This window comes from Loxodonta africana, chromosome 21, assembly GCF_030014295.1.
Source record: "Loxodonta africana isolate mLoxAfr1 chromosome 21, mLoxAfr1.hap2, whole genome shotgun sequence".
Classification (NCBI taxonomy): domain Eukaryota; kingdom Metazoa; phylum Chordata; class Mammalia; order Proboscidea; family Elephantidae; genus Loxodonta; species Loxodonta africana.
This window is the reverse complement of record NC_087362.1, coordinates 5159003-5174945: the sequence shown is the minus strand read 5'-3', so window position 1 is coordinate 5174945 and position 15943 is coordinate 5159003.

The following is a 15943-nucleotide window of genomic DNA, read 5'->3' as shown; positions in this document are numbered from 1 at the left end:
ATTCATTTACCTTGGTCTTCTCTTTCTTGCTGCTGGTTGCTCCCATGCCTAGCAAGCCTTCATTTTGTTTCATATTTAAGACAGGAGAACCATGTAGCTGACGTGGGTTTCCTCTGTTGATGTACAAATACAACTGTTGTCCTCTTGAGGACAAGACAGGACACATAAAGTGAAAGATTTGGAGAATCAATTACGTTAAAATGCATTTAAAGTTTTTTTTTTCATATTTAAGGGCTACAAACTCGTAATATGCTCAGAGATTCAGAATAATTTTCTTTAGTCCCAGTCATTATTCTTCTCTGATTTAGAAACCATCTCTCCAACTGTTCAGATTGCAACTTCACAAATCATGCAGTTAGAATTCCTAAAACACTTCAGCTAAAACATGTATTGATGGGGAAATAAAAACGTAATTTCACCTATTGCCTAGAAATATTGTAACCAAAACATCTAATTTAGAAAAACCATAAGTTGAGTAAAAGAGTAAATAAAACATCGTAGTTGTAGCTGATGTCATTTGCCGATATTTTTACACTATTGCTGATAAGGATGCATTTAGATGATTTGAGCACTTGGTTTCACTCTGAAAGCAACACAAAAAATACAAATGTGGGGAATAACAAGTAGAGAATTGACTTGCTGCTGCCGACTTGCTCTATTTCTTATCAGTAGATTGTCATTTGGTGGAAAATCTGCGTGTGCCTAAAGCAGAGTGACAGAAGGGACACCAGGGCCTTAAGGAACAGTCAGCCTGAATGGATTCCGTTAGTCCTGTGCTTCACAGAAACATACATTATAATGTTGATCTTGCCCAGCGCTTTTATTTTGCCATTTTAGATTTCTGCTTGTTTTGTTAATGCCTATTATTTCCATTTTTTTTTCCTTTAAAAATGACTCAAAAAAAAAGAAAGAAAAAGTAGCCTGTCTTCAAACTTAGCACTGTAGCCCCCACACATGAACAAGACTTTTCTTTCAGGGATATCTGAATTTTTGAAATATTTGTGTAAGGACTCAATTACTTGTTATCACCTTATTTGTCATTGTCTAGTGATTAACCTTAAGAATACGATGCCAGAAATAGCGAATGGGTGGCCCACAGGCCAAACTAGACCATACAAATGTTCCTGTTCCCCAAAATTTTCTTTGAATTTTGTTCCAACAGAATTTGCGTAAAAATCCAGGTGCCTGTTTTCTTCTTAAAAAACAGGAAGGATACAGCCACACCACATCTACACAGCAAAAAAAAAAAAAAAAAAAAGTTAGAAGCTGAATAGTTACATCCACCTCTCACTCCCTATAATGAATAGTTACAGCCGCCTCTCACTCCCTGTAATACGGACACCACAACTCTCAAAATATACGTCATGCTTAACTCACGTCTGTTATCAACATGATATTTCTAGACATTTATATTTGCCACTCTTAAAATTGGTCCTTATGGTTCAGGACACATGAACTAGGAAAGGATTGGCTATCTGTCCCTCCTTGACATGTAATATATGATGATGAAGCGAGGATAAGATGACAACCAAACAGTCCCCTTCAGGAAGGACAACACACAATACAGGGGAAGTCAGCACAACTGGACTAAACCAAAAGCTAAGAAGTTTTCTGAACATGACCAAATACTTTGAAAGACAGAGTAGCTGAGGCTGAGGTCTGGGGACCATGGTTTTGGGGGACATGTAGGTCAATTGGCATAACACAATTTATCAAGAAAAAACTCTGCATCCCACTTTGGTGAGTGGTATCTGGGGTCTTAAAGCTAGCAAGCGACCTTCTAAGATGCATCGATTGGTCCTAACCCACTTAGAGCAAAGGACAATGAACACAAAAGACACAAGGAAAATATTAACCCAAGAGACAAAAGGGCCACATAAACCAGAGGCTCCATCAGCCTGAGGCCAGAAGAAACAGATGGTATCCGGCTGCCACCAATGACTGTCCTGATAGGGAGCACAGCAGCGATTCCCTGATGGAGCAGGAGAAAAGTGTGATGCAGAACTCAAACTCACGTAAAAAGACCAGGCTTAATGGTCTGACTTAGGCTGGAGAAATCCCCAAAGCTGTGGCTCCTGGAAGCTCTGTTAACCCAGAACTAAAACCATTCCTGAAGCCCACTCTTCAGACAAAGATTAGACTGAACTATAAAACATAAAATAATACTCGCGAAGTGTGTGCTTTGAATTTTGTTCAAGCAGATACACGAGACCAAAGGGGTGACTCCTGTTTGGAGGCAGACTGAGAAGGCAGGAAGGGACAGGAGCTCATTAGATGGGCATGGAAAACCCCGGGTGAGAAGGAGTGTGCTGTCACATTATAGGGGTTGCAGCTAATGTCACATAATAATATGTGTAAAATTTTTGTATGAGAAATTAACTTGAGTTGTAAACTTTCACCTAAAGCACACACACACACACACGCACGCACACAATTCCTCTTCGGAAAGGAAAGGATGGGATACACACAGCAGCCACTGCTCCAAGGCAATGAGGAAATCTTCCGGATGGCCGTGGAGAGGTTCTTTTGACCTGTTGGGGGGAAAGTTCCTTAATTAGACCCTAATTCAGCATTCTGGGTGGAATCACCTTGTGCGTTTTTCTCTATGTTTGTTCTTTGTGAGTTTCTGCCTTCTCTTTATTCTCCACGGGCATAGCTTTGGGGCACTGTGCCATCTTCCTAGGCTTTACACTTTTCACCACCTCTTTCTCTTCCTGCGAGAAGGCCTGAGGATGAGCTTCAACGACGCATCTCAGTTATTTCACTTACAGGTCACAGGCCCACCTCCAAACATTCCTCAGGCTGAGTAAGATAGAACTGTCTGTGTGCCTTATTACAGAAAGATCCATTTAATTCTTAAGTCGCATGTTACAAACGTGTTATTCCACCTCTGGAGTATCCCATCCACTGTCTTAATTTTAACAGGAGGTATACAGCCTACTTTGTGAAGTTTGAAACTCCATAGGAAATATAGTAATATACAACTAATATGCTGATGTGGTATTTGTGTTAAATAATTCAGATGCAGGCAAAATTAAAGAAATTTACTAAAAATTAGTATGTGAAGCTGGTTAACTCTCTCGTATAAATAAAACACACACGAGGAATATTTACCTTCAACTAAACCTTGAATTTATCACTTATACCACTTGCAGAAAATGAGTCTTTGTTCAAAGAAATACAGGGGTTATATCACCGGCGGTAGAAACTAAAATGTTACATTCCTACTTGTAATAGCAGCACGATTGACTTCACGAATAAATAAGTAGCACATCGTATTTGGACAACTAGGTGGCACTGGCGCATTATGTTTTCAGTCCTAGAAAAGTGAACTCAGAGCTCGTCATACATACTCCAGTTCACTGCGCCCTCACGCCCAGGAGCCTCAGCCGTTCACCCCGGCAGTCGTTTGGGAGAGACAGTCGGTCCACAGAGAACACTAACTACACCCTGGCTTCCCACTGATACGTTGCAGATACGGACCTCGAATTCATTCTTTTATTTTTTTAAATTTCCAGAAAGGCTAACATTCTTCTAGCAGAAGGAATTAAAAAAAAAAAAAAAACCGTTGCCACTGAGTCGACTGCAGCTCACAGCGACCCTGTAGGGCGGAGGAGGTGAATTTGAACTGCCGGCCTTTGGTCAGCAGGCTGCGCTCTGAATCACTGCACCACCAGGGCCCCCATAGGAGAAACGATGTTGAATTAAGAAAAAATAGTTGTCTTTGGAAATGTGGGTGCTTACAGACATCAGAATATTAAAAAAAGAGATAATTTAAAGCAATTTTGTGAACATCAGAAAGGGTGAAAATGAAATTTCACAGCGTGCAGCCAAAGGGACACATTTAGCTGCTTGGATCATACATAAAGGCAGTATTTAGCTTTTGGATGTAAAACCAGTTACGGTTGCACGGATTCTGACTCACAGAGACCCCATGTGTGTCATAGGGTTTTCAATGGCTGATTTTTCGGAAGTAGATCTCCAGGCCTTTCTTCCGAGGGGCCTCTGGGTGGGCTGTAACCTCCAGCCTTTTGGTTAGCAGTCCAGTATGTTAACCATTTGCACTACTCAGGGACTACTTGCCAAATTAAATAATGTTTGCTTGTGTAATTCTTACGGTGTGAGGCACGGCTCTAAGTGTTTTACATATATTAACTCATTTAAACCCCTCAACAACTTTTGAAGTGGGCATTATGACTAACCCCTTTTTACTGATGCGGCAAATAGGATGCAGAGAGGAGTAATAACTTATCCAAGGTCATGTAGCTACCAAGTGGGGGAGTTGAGTTTCAAATACATGGAGAATTTTGTATCTTAATCACTGTGTTAAGTTGGCTTTAAAAAAGCTTTTAGAAGCACCACATTAAGCCATTTGAATATGGTAAAGATGCTTAAACTATAAAATGAAAATAAACTTGAAAGGGAAATTAGAAGAATGAGGAATTGGTTTGATATCAAAATGAGAGCTCTCAGATCAATAACTTTACATCACAGAAGTACTTTAGAATTGAAATTTCACTTGCTTATAATTTAGATATACTGAAGAGTGTAAGGCACATCAGGAATTCTGTCAAGGTACCTTTGAACTGGCTTATTGAAAAATCTGAATATTCAGAGGAAACCAGCTGTGGTGTTTCTAGATAATGATGTAGAAATACATTTCTTTTAGTTTTTACACACCTTCATTTTTATCAGTGAGACCCATGATGAACAAGGAAAGAAGGCTTTTCTTAAAAGGTAGGTACAGAAATCAAAGAAGTAATCTAACATGCCATGGACACATTTGTTGAGTACTTAAAAGAATCTGGGAACTCTGCACCATAGAAAGCACCAGAAAAGACAATGGCAATATTAGTTTTCTATTGCTGCATAATAACAAATTACCACGACCTCAGAGTTAAAAAAAAAAACAAAAACCCATGATTAGCCCACAGTTCTATAGATTAGAAGTCCAGAAGTCTTGGGCTCTCTGCTTAGGGTCTCCCATGACCAAAGACAAGGTCTCAACTACCCGGGGTTCTTATCTGGAGATTTGGAGAAGAACCTACTCATTGAGGTTCTTGGATGAATCTAGCTCCTTGCAGTCATAGGACTGAGGTCCCCATTTCCTTGTTTCTATTGACTGGGGATGTTCTCAGCTTCTAAAGGCTGTCCCCATTCTTTGGATCCTGACCCCCTCCATTGTCAAAGCTGGGGATGGTACACAGAGTCCTTCTAATATTTTGAATCTCCCTGGCTTCTCATTCTGCCTTCCACTTCTGCCTTTTAAAGGGCTTATGTGGTTAAATCAGGTTCATGTGAATAGTAACTATCTTAAGGTCAACTGAATTGGTACTTTAATTGTTGTTGTTCTCGTTAGGCACCATCACACAGGTTCCCACTCTTAGCGACCCTAGGTACAAGAGAATGAAACACTGCCCAGTCCTCCTGCACCATCCTCACAATAGTTGTTACACATCAGCCCACTGTTGCAGCCACTGTGTCAATACATCTCATTGAGGGTATTCTTCTTCTCTGACCCTCTACTTTATCAAGCATGATGTCTTTCTCCAGGGACTGATCCCTCCTAATAACATGTCCAAAGTATGTGAGGCATAGTCTCGCAATCCTTTCTTCTAAGGAGCATTCTGGCTGTACTTCTTCAAAATCAGATTTGTTCCTCTTTTGGCAGTCCATGGTACGTTCAATATTCTTCTCCAACACCATAAATCAAAGGTGTCAATTATTCTTCAGTCTTTCTTGTTAATTATCCAGCTTCTACACGCATGTGAGGCAATTGAAAATGCCCTGGCTTGAGGCAGGGGAACCTTAGTCTTCAAGGTGACATCTTTGCTTTTTAACACTTCAAAGAGGTCTTTTGCAGCAAAGTTGCCCAATGCAATGTGCCATTTGATTTCTTGACTGCTGCTTCCATGGGCGTTGATTGTGGGTCCAAGTAAAAAGAAATCCTTGACAACTTCAATCTTGTCTCCATTTATCATGATGTTTTTTATTGGCCCAGTTGTGAGGATTTTTGTTTTCTTTATGTTGAGGTGTAATCCATACTGAAGGCTGTGGTCTTTGATCTTCATCAGTAAGTGCTTCAAGTCCTCTTCACTATCAGTAAGCAAGATTGTGTCATCTGCATAATGCAGGTTGTTAATGAGTCTTCCTCCAATCCTGATGTCCTGTTCTTCTTCATATAGTCCAGCTTCTCTGATTATTTGCTCAGCATACAGATTGAATAAGTATAATGAAAGGATACAACCCTGACACACACTTTCCTGACTTTAAACCACATACTGTCCCCTTGTTCTGTTCAAGCAACTGCCTCTTCATCTATGTACAGGCTCTGCAGGGGCACAACTAAGTGTTCTGGAATTTTCATTCTTTGCAATGTTATCCATAATTTGTTATGATCCACATAGTTGAATGCTTTTGCATAGTCAATAAAACACAGGTAAACATCTTTCTAGTATTCTCTGCTTTCAGCCAGGATCCATCTGACATCAGCAATGATGTCTCTCATTCCACGTCCTCTTCTGAATCTGCCTTGAATTTCTGGCAGTTCCCTGTTGATGTAATGCTACAGCTGCTAGGTCGTTTTTCCTAGTCTGTCTTAGTTTGGAGACTCAGCTGAAACCTGCCCGCCATGGACGACCCTGCTTGTATTTGAATACTGGTGCCATAGCTTCCAGAATCACAGCAACCTGCAGGCCCCCACAGTACGAGAAACAGACACGTGGGGAGAGGGTACTTTACTTACAACTGCAAAATTCTTGCAGTACCTAGATAGGTGTTTGATTGAATAGCTAGAAGACTGGGATCTTGAGAAGTTACCTATAGAATTCTGCCAACCCCATAGTAGCCTGTACCATCAAAGATTACATTTTGTTTTTCTTATGATTCAATGTTGGTAGGCATAGTTTTTCTAACATCAAGGTGAGTATTAACATGTATAGTAAACCTAGAAATTAAACAAACCAACTATAATAATAGCCACCATGAACTAAGTGCATTAAATATGTCTGGCATCTTAAATGCTTGCTCTCCTTTGATCCTCACACAACTCTCATGGTATAAAGCTGAGCTTCATAGACTTTCAGTAACTTGCTAAGATCAGACAACCCATAAATGAGGGAGCCAGACTTTAAGACAAGAATATAGTGCCGGTGCTTTTTGCAGCCCAGCATGAAGAAAAGGGGATCTAAGAGTCTTGTCCTTGAGAAGAAAGTTATGCTTCAAGCAGAAAGATTAAATAAATGCATTACACAACATCAGTATGATTAATGATTCATTACAGCTAGTGTAAAATATTTTAATATATGTACCAGTGATGGTGTCCATTTGAATGTTTTAGATCTATATGCGTGTGTATGTCTATATATATAAAATCAGGATGTAGTTCTTAAAATTGCCAATGGTGAGAAGTTTTTTAAGAGGGATAGAATTTGGAGAAATCCAGGAGAGAATTTACATTCTAAGGAAAAATATTAATATTGGTCTTTACTACTGCTACTACCAATACTATCTTTTGCTAAGTACTTACATATGCTAGTTAATTGGTTTTCATGATATTTCTAAGCCATCATGTGACAAATGGTAGCCTCCCCATTTTAGAGATGCAGAAACAGGGATCAAGGAACCACCACGTGCCCAAACTTCCACAGTAACTAAGAGACAAACAGGAGTGCAGGCCCTGGCAGGGTGAAAGTGTTTGTTGAAAGTGTTACTCTATCTCATGTGCCCTTGGGCCTCCCTGCAATTCTTCTCTAGCTAGAAACATCTGACATCTTGTGAAAGTGCTGTATCTATGACTCACTGAGACATGTGCAATGTCTTGTCTTTTTCCTCTACGGCCACTAAACCAAAAAAAAAAAAAAAACAAACCCAGTGCCGTCAGGTCGATTCCGACTCATGGTGACCCTATAGGACAGAGTAGAACTGCCCCATAGAGTTTCCAAGGAGCACCTGGCTGATTCGAACTGCTGACCCCTTGGTTAGCAACCATAGCACTTAACCACTACGCCACCAGAGTTTCCCTCTATGGCCACTAGTTATCAACAAACCCAGCCAGATGCCCTGTGTGGTCACCTGGTGAACAACAGCCTCGATCACTGACAGCAGTGAGCAGAGGTAATATTTGACAGTGGAAAGTAACTTCTGCTAGTGTGAAATTAAGTAATCAAACTGGTGACCTTGTGTTTATGACCTAAGGCTCCTACTTATATGATTAGGTAGTTCTAAGTAATGTAAAACCATTTGTCACATTTTAGACCAATGGCAGAAAAGGTGTGTGATGAATTTATTTCATTTTTTTTTTTTTTAATGATTCCAAATGCATGTTTTGTATATGAAAGGAAACCTGTTGGGAAAATTTTGTGTAAGGTGAGGAGAAAGATTTTTTTTTTTTTATTAACTTTTATTGAGCTTCAAGTGAACGTTTAAAAATCAAGTCAGACTGTCACATATAAGTTTATATACACCTTACTCCGTACTCCCACTTGCTCTCCCCCTAATGAGTCAGCCCTTCCAGTCTCTCCTTTCATGACAATTTTGCCAGCTTCCAACTCTCTCTATCCTCCCATCCCCCCTCCAGACAGGAGATGCCAACACAGTCTCAAGTGACCACTTGATATCATTAGCTCACTCTTCATCAGCATCTCTCACCTACCCACTGTCCAGTCCATTTTATGTCTGATGAATTGTCTTCGGGGATGGTTCCTGTCCTGTGCCAACAGGTTTGGGGACCATGACCGCCGGGATTCCTCTAGTCTCAGTCAGACCATTAAGTGTGGTCTTTTTATGAGAATTTGGGGTCTGCATCCCACTGATCTCCTGCTCCTTCAGGGGTTCTCTGTTGTGCTCCCTGTCAGGGCAGTCATCGATTGTGGCCGGGCACCAACTAGTTCTTTTGGTCTCAGGATGATGTAGGTCTCTGGTTCATGTGGCCCTTTCTGTCTCTTGGGCTCTTAGTTGTCGTGTGACCTTGGTGTTCTTCATTCTCCTTTGCTCCAGGTGGGTTGAGACCAATTGATGCATCTTAGACGGCCGCTTGTTACCATTTAAGACCCCAGACACCACATTTCAAAGTGGGATGCAGAATGTTTTCATAATAGAATTATTTTGCCAATTGACTTAGAAGTCCCCTTAAACCATGGTCCCCAAACCCCCACCCTTGCTCCGCTGACCTTTGAAGCATGCAGTTCATCCTGGAAACTTCTTTGCTTTTGGACCAGTCCAGTTGAGCTGACCTTCCATGTATTGAGTATTGTCCTTCCCTTCACCTAAAGCAGTTCTTATCTACTAATTAATCAGTAAAAAACCCTCTCCCACCCTCCCTCCCTCTCCCCCTCGTAACCACAAAAGTATGTGTTCTTCTCAGTTTATACTATTTCTCAAGTTCTTATAATAGTGGTCTTATACAATATTTGTCCTTTTGCCTCTGACTAATTTCGCTCAGCATAATGCCTTCCAGGTTCCTCCATGTTATGAAATGTTTCACAGATTCGTCACTGTTCTTTATCGATGCGTAGGATTCCATTGTGTGAATATACCACAATTTATTTACCCATTCATCCGTTGATGGACACCTTGGTTGCTTCCAGCTTTTTGCTATTGTAAACAGAGCTGCAATAATATTAGATACAAAACACATGTGGGAACCTGATAACCCATATCTCCCAGGTTATAATACAAATACAAATCACTGCGGGACAATCAAAGTAAAAGAGATTTATTTCTGGGTTAGAAATAATCTATATAAAAAAAATCTATAAATTATTCAGGGGAGCTAATTCTTCTATGGTTTAAAATCTTGTGGTGTAATGCTTACAGCTAGTCAAGAGATATTTATATTTTTACTTTCTAAATATTCCTGGTATCGGCAGTAAGAAGTTAGAAGAAAATAGCTAAATGTGGTTTAAAAGCTTTCAAGCATTAAGAAGGAGAAAATTACAAAGAAGCAGTATTTTGTTAACAAGTGTCTGGCACTGGTTTTCCGTCATCATCGACATACCATGGCCTCTGGGGACATTTTGATAATTCAGTGAGCTCCTTGAAGATGATTTTTGGTAAGAGAAGTTATGCCAAGAGGAGTATCTTGAAGAGGTCTGTCAGCTCAGGGGGAAATTGGGTATGTATTACAGAGATTTTGTTTGCTTTTAATAGCAGGGGAGAAAAGTCAACGACATTGACTGCGGGTGGGAGGAAGGCAGGACGACTAAAGCATTTAGAGGAAGGTCATTGCCAGTGCAAAGTCATGGTCAGCTGTACTTTGTCCATTCTGTAAAAAAAGTTATTGTCTTCTCGATAATTTTTAACAAATGAGAGTTGACTCTGCATGTTGATATTGGCAGAGAGGAAGTATTTTTAATAAACAGTCATAATTTTATATTTCATAGCTCTATGATACTTTGGTAGCCCTGGTAACAGAGAGGGTGGGAGTTCAAACACGCCAGCCATGGGAGAAAGATGTGGCAGTCTGTATCCATAAACATTTACAGGCTTGGAAACCCTATGAGGCAGGTCCACTCTGCCCTATAGGGTTGTTATGAGTTGGAATTGACTCTATGGCAATAAAGCATGTTAGTTTCTTCTTCTTGACTAGAAATTTTTATTTTAGAATAAGATGACAAAGGAATACTCAGAATAATATCAATAATAATACAAAATTTTATAGCTTTAATGATCACACATATATTTTAAATGTTTAAACATATTTGATTATATAAAACAACTGATTAAACAAATATACTGGCTATTATATGTAATGCCGAACAAATAAAATAATTTATAGAACCGCAATTAATTTCAGTGTCATACCCTTGTGACAAAGAAAGTGGATTGTAGACATTTATAACTTGGGAAAAGTTATTTAGTTTAAGATTTGGTTATATCATCTTCTTAAGCATAAACAAAGTCCAGAAATCATGATGTATTTGGTAGCGACAGAAGTCTGTTCTGTTTGAAAGGTACTGTTCTTAAAGGACAATACTGAAAGGAGTTCCGACCGTTAGTTTAAAGAGTTTGTTTTTTATTTATTAGTTTACTGAAATCTGTTGAAGTCCTTTTAAAGTGTCGGTCATGGATTGTGGCCTGATAGTTTCACTTTAAGATTATTTGAACATGGAATCAAGAAAAAGTTTGGAAAATGAATAATATGGTCTAGCAACTCTTGAGTTGTGTCACTGCTAGTCTGCGACTGCTTTCTCTGATTTAGAAAGAATGTCCCCTTGCTCAAGATACCTCACTACCGTCTTCTGGAAAATCTATGGTGGCTGTGAAGTGGCTGGCATCCCACAGAGTTGTGCAGTGCCCAACAGCACAACTGTCCATGGGAGTGCTCTTCTTAAAATCTTGTTTTTCCCTCTGTAGTTTATAAAACCAGCCTATCAAGGTTCTTTCATTGTCATTCACTTCTGTTTTGAGCTAATTCCTGTTTCTACTCCCTTTGCTGTAAATATTATCTAAAGCAAGAATGGCTAAAATCTTTACTTCTAACCCTGATATTTTTTCCCTTTTGCAGCTTTATTCGGCATACTGGACTTCCCCACCAGAATATTCTAATAGCTCTTCAAACCTGTTGTTTTTGTTATTAGATGCCACTAAGTTGGTTCCAACTCATAGATACCCTATGTACAACAGAACGGAACACTGCCCCATCCTCACAATCGTTGCTGTCCTGAGCCCATTATTGCAGCCACGGTGTCAACCCACCTCACTGAAGGTCTTCTTCTTTTTCTATGACCTTCTACTTCTCCAGGGATTGGCCCCTCCTGGTAGCATGTCCAAAATACATGAGACGAAGTCTTGCCATCCTTGCTTCTAAGGAGCATTCTGGCTGTACTTCTTCCAAGACAAATTTGTTGGTTATTTTGGCAGTCCATGGTATATTGAGTATTCTTTGCCAAAACCATACTTCAAATGCATCAGTTATTCTTCAGTCTTCCTTATTCATTGTCCAGCTTTCACATGCATATGAGGTGACTGAAAAGACTATGGCTTGGGTCAGGTGTGCCTTATCCTCAAAGTGACGGCTCTGGTTGTTAAGACTTTAAAGAGGTCTTTTGCAGCAGATTTGCCCAACGCAATAAGTCCTTCCATTCTTTGTGTGTGTGTGTGTGTGCTTTAAGTGAAAGTTTACAGTTCACATTAGTTTCTCATATAAATATTTATACACCCATTGTTCATGTGACCCTTGTTGCTCTCCCTATAATGTGACAGTGCACTCCTCCTTTCCACCCTGTATTTCCTGTGTCCATTCAACCATCTCCTGTCTCTTTCTGTCTTCTCATATTGCCTCCAGACAGGAGCTACCCATTTAGTCTCAAGTACCTACTTGAGCTAAGAAGAACAAGCTTCACAATTCTCATTTAAGGTCTTACACTCCAGCCTAATCTTTGCCTGAAGAGTTAGCTTTGGGAATGGTTTCAGTTTTAGACTAACAGAGAGTCAGGAACCATGTCTTCTGGGGTTCCTACAGTCCCAGTCAGACTATTAGGTCTGATCTTTTTACCAGATTTTGAGTTCTGCATCTCACTTTTCTCCTGCTCCATCAGGGACTTTCTATTGTGTTCCTTGTCAGGGCAGTCATTGGTGGTAGCCAGGCACCATCTAGCTCTTCTGGCCTCAGGCTGATGGTGTCTCTGGTTTATGTAGCCCTTTCTGTCTCTTGGGCTCATGTTTTCTTTGTGTCTTTGGAGTTCTTCATTCTCCTTTGGTGTTTTCATTCTTCTTTGCTCCTGGTGTGTTGGGACCCATTGATACATCTTACACGGCTGCTTGCTAGCTTTTAAGGCCCCAGACGCCAGTCACCAAAGTGGAATGCAGAACATTTTCTTAATAAACTTGGTTATGTCAGTTGACCTAGATGTCATGGTCTCCAGACCCCCACCCTTACCACTCTGTCCCTCAGAGCGTTTGGTTGTGTTCAGGAAACTTCTTAGCTTTTGGTTTAGTTCAGTTGTGCTGACTTCCCCTGTATTGTGTGCTATCCTTCCCTTCATCTAAAATAATTCTCGTCTACTATCTAGTTAGGGAATATTCCTCTCCCTCCCTCCCCACACTCCTAACCATCAAGGAATGTTTTTGTCCTGTGGTTAAACCTTTTTTTGAGTTATTATAATAATGGTCTCATACAATATTTGTCCTTTTGTGAGTAACTAATTTCACTCAGAATGATGCCTTCCAGATTCATCCATATTACGAGATGATTTGAGGATTCATTATTGTTCTTTATCATTGCATAGTATTCCATTGTGTGAATATACCAAAATTTGTTTATCCACTCACCCATTGATGGGCACCTAGGTTGTTTTCATCTTTTTGCTGTTGTAAAGAGTGCTGCAATGAACATGGGTGTGCATATATCTATTTGTGTGGTGGCTCTTATTTCTCTAGGATCTATTTCAAGGAGTGGGATTGCTGGATCATCTGATAGTTCTATTTCTAGCTTTTTTAAGGAAGCACCAAATCAATTTCCAAAGTGGTTGTACCATTTTACATTCCCACCAGCAGTATATAAGGGTTCCAGTCTCTCCACAACCTCTCCAAATTTCTGTTATTTTGAATGAATTTATTTTATGTTTGCTTACTGTATCCTAGCTTCTTGCTTTGTTTTGTTTTGATATGCCCAAATAGGCTGCTTGAGTGAGGTAACTTGACTATTTTCGTCTTTGAAGCTCTAACATCCTGTCACCAGATGGCTAGAGCTGTTACCAGGTGTATGAGACTAGGAGTCCATTCACTTTTCTTGCATGAGTTCAGCTCAGGAGTCCAGGTAGTTGGTCATCAAGTGTGTGATACAGGCTCTGTCCTACAGTCTTAGAGGGCAGGAGTGATTGGTGTAGGCACAGGTATCTTGTTGCAGCAGGGGGTCACACTCTGAACAAGGCAGGTGGCTGACAACTGTCCCCCATGTGTCTGTAAGGGAAGCGTGTCCCTGTTCCCTAGAGAGCACAAGTGGGTGGGTTCTGCAGGTGGACCATGGGCACCCAATGCTTTTGGTTGGAAGGACAAGGAGGTACCACTTGTCCTTGGACCCCTGTCACGGGTGGCTAGGTGACCTGGGTGGAGCCACCAGTCCTCAGGCCCCTGATATGGGTAGGTGAGGACCCTGTTGAAAAGGCAAAACGGTGCCAAACATCAAAAACCCACATCTCCAAGGCACAGCTGAAACGGTTGAAGCCAGATCTCAAGCACACACACCATTGCAGCAACAGGGGCCTAATCTCCTGAAATGGGCCCACACAGGTCAATGCAGGTATTCAAAGCCGGCAGACAGTTTGTGCCTGGACAGGAGCTGCTTCTGTCCTGACTCCCCGATTATCTTTCCCCCAATTGTTAATTTATTCCTTCTCCAAGGCCAGGAGAATGGCTCAGAGCATGCAGCAGAACCTGTGCCAGGCCCAGGGAAATCGATAGCCACTGAAGGCAGCTTAGGGGTTGGGGGCACAATAAAATAAATGCAAGCACTTAGCTTCTGCAGAGAGTTCCGCTCTTCTCTGGCTCCAGAGGTGTGAGTAGACAGTGTGGCTTGCTATCTCTCGCTGAGGAAACTGTGTTCCCCTACCATCAGCCCTGCGGTGGGTGCTTGAGGGGATCATCACTGAGGAGCGCTGGTTCCCACTGAGTCAGGTCAGACAACTCCTTGCTGCTTCGGAACCATCTCTCCCTCCACCTGCCACTCAGTTCAATTTCCTAACTTTGCCTGTGATGTGCGTGGCTCCTGGCTTATATATATAGTCGTTTCACTTGTTTTATTGGGTCTTTGTTGTAAGGGGGATCACCAGAAGCATCTGACTACTCCGCCATCTTGGCCCGCCTCCCCAAAATTTATTATTTTGTGTCTTTTGGATTAAAGCTAGCCTTGTTGGGGTGAGATAGTATCTCATTGCAGTTTTGATTTGCATTTCTCTAATGGCTGATGACTGTGAGCATTTCCTCATGTATCTGATAGGTGCCTGAATGTCTTCTTTGGCGAATTGCCAGTTCATATCCTTGGCCCATTTTTTAATTGGGTTATTTGTCTTTTTGTTATTGACGTTTTGCAATATCTTGTATATTTTAGAGATTAAATGCAGATCGGATTTGTCGTAGCCAAGTTTGTTTTTTGTTTTTTTTTTTCCCCAGTCTGTAGGTTGTCTTTTTACTCCTTCCGTGAAGTCTTTGGATGAGCATAAGTGTTTGAGGTTTCGGTGCTCCCAGTTATCTAGTTTCTTTTCTGGTGTTTCTGCATTGTTAGTAATGTTTTATATACTGTTTATGGCCTGAATTAGGGCTCCTAGCATTGTCGCTATTTTTTCTTCCATGATCTTTATCATTTTAGAATTTATATTTAGGTCTTTGGTCCATTTTGAATTAGTTTTTGTGAATGCTGTGAGGTATGGGTCTTGTTTCATATTTTTAAAGATGGATATCCAGTTATGCCAGCACCATTTCTTAAAGATATTCTCTTTTCACCAATTAATGGATGTTCAGCCTTTGAGAGATAACAGCTGCTCCTAAGAGGATGAATTTGCATCTGAATTTTCAATTATGTTCCATTGGTCTTTGTATCTGTTTTTGTACCCATACCAGGCTGTTTTGACTACTGTGGCGGTATAATAGTCTCTAAAATCAGGTACTGTAAGACATCTTACTTTGTACTTCTCTTTCAGTAATGCTTTACTTATCCAGGATCTCTTCCCTTTCCATATGGAGTTGGGGATTTGTTTCTCCACCTCACTAAAAAATACCATTGTAATTTGGATCGGGATTACATTGTATCTGTAGATTGGTTTGGATAGAATAGACATTTTCACAATGTTGACTCTTCCTGTCAATGAGCAAGGTATGTTTTTCCACTTTTGTAGGTCTCTTTTGGTTTCTTGCAGCAGTACGTTGTAGTTTTCTTTGTATAGTACTTTTACTTCTCTGGTTAGATTTATTCCTAAATATTTTATCTTCTAGGGGGCTATTGTAA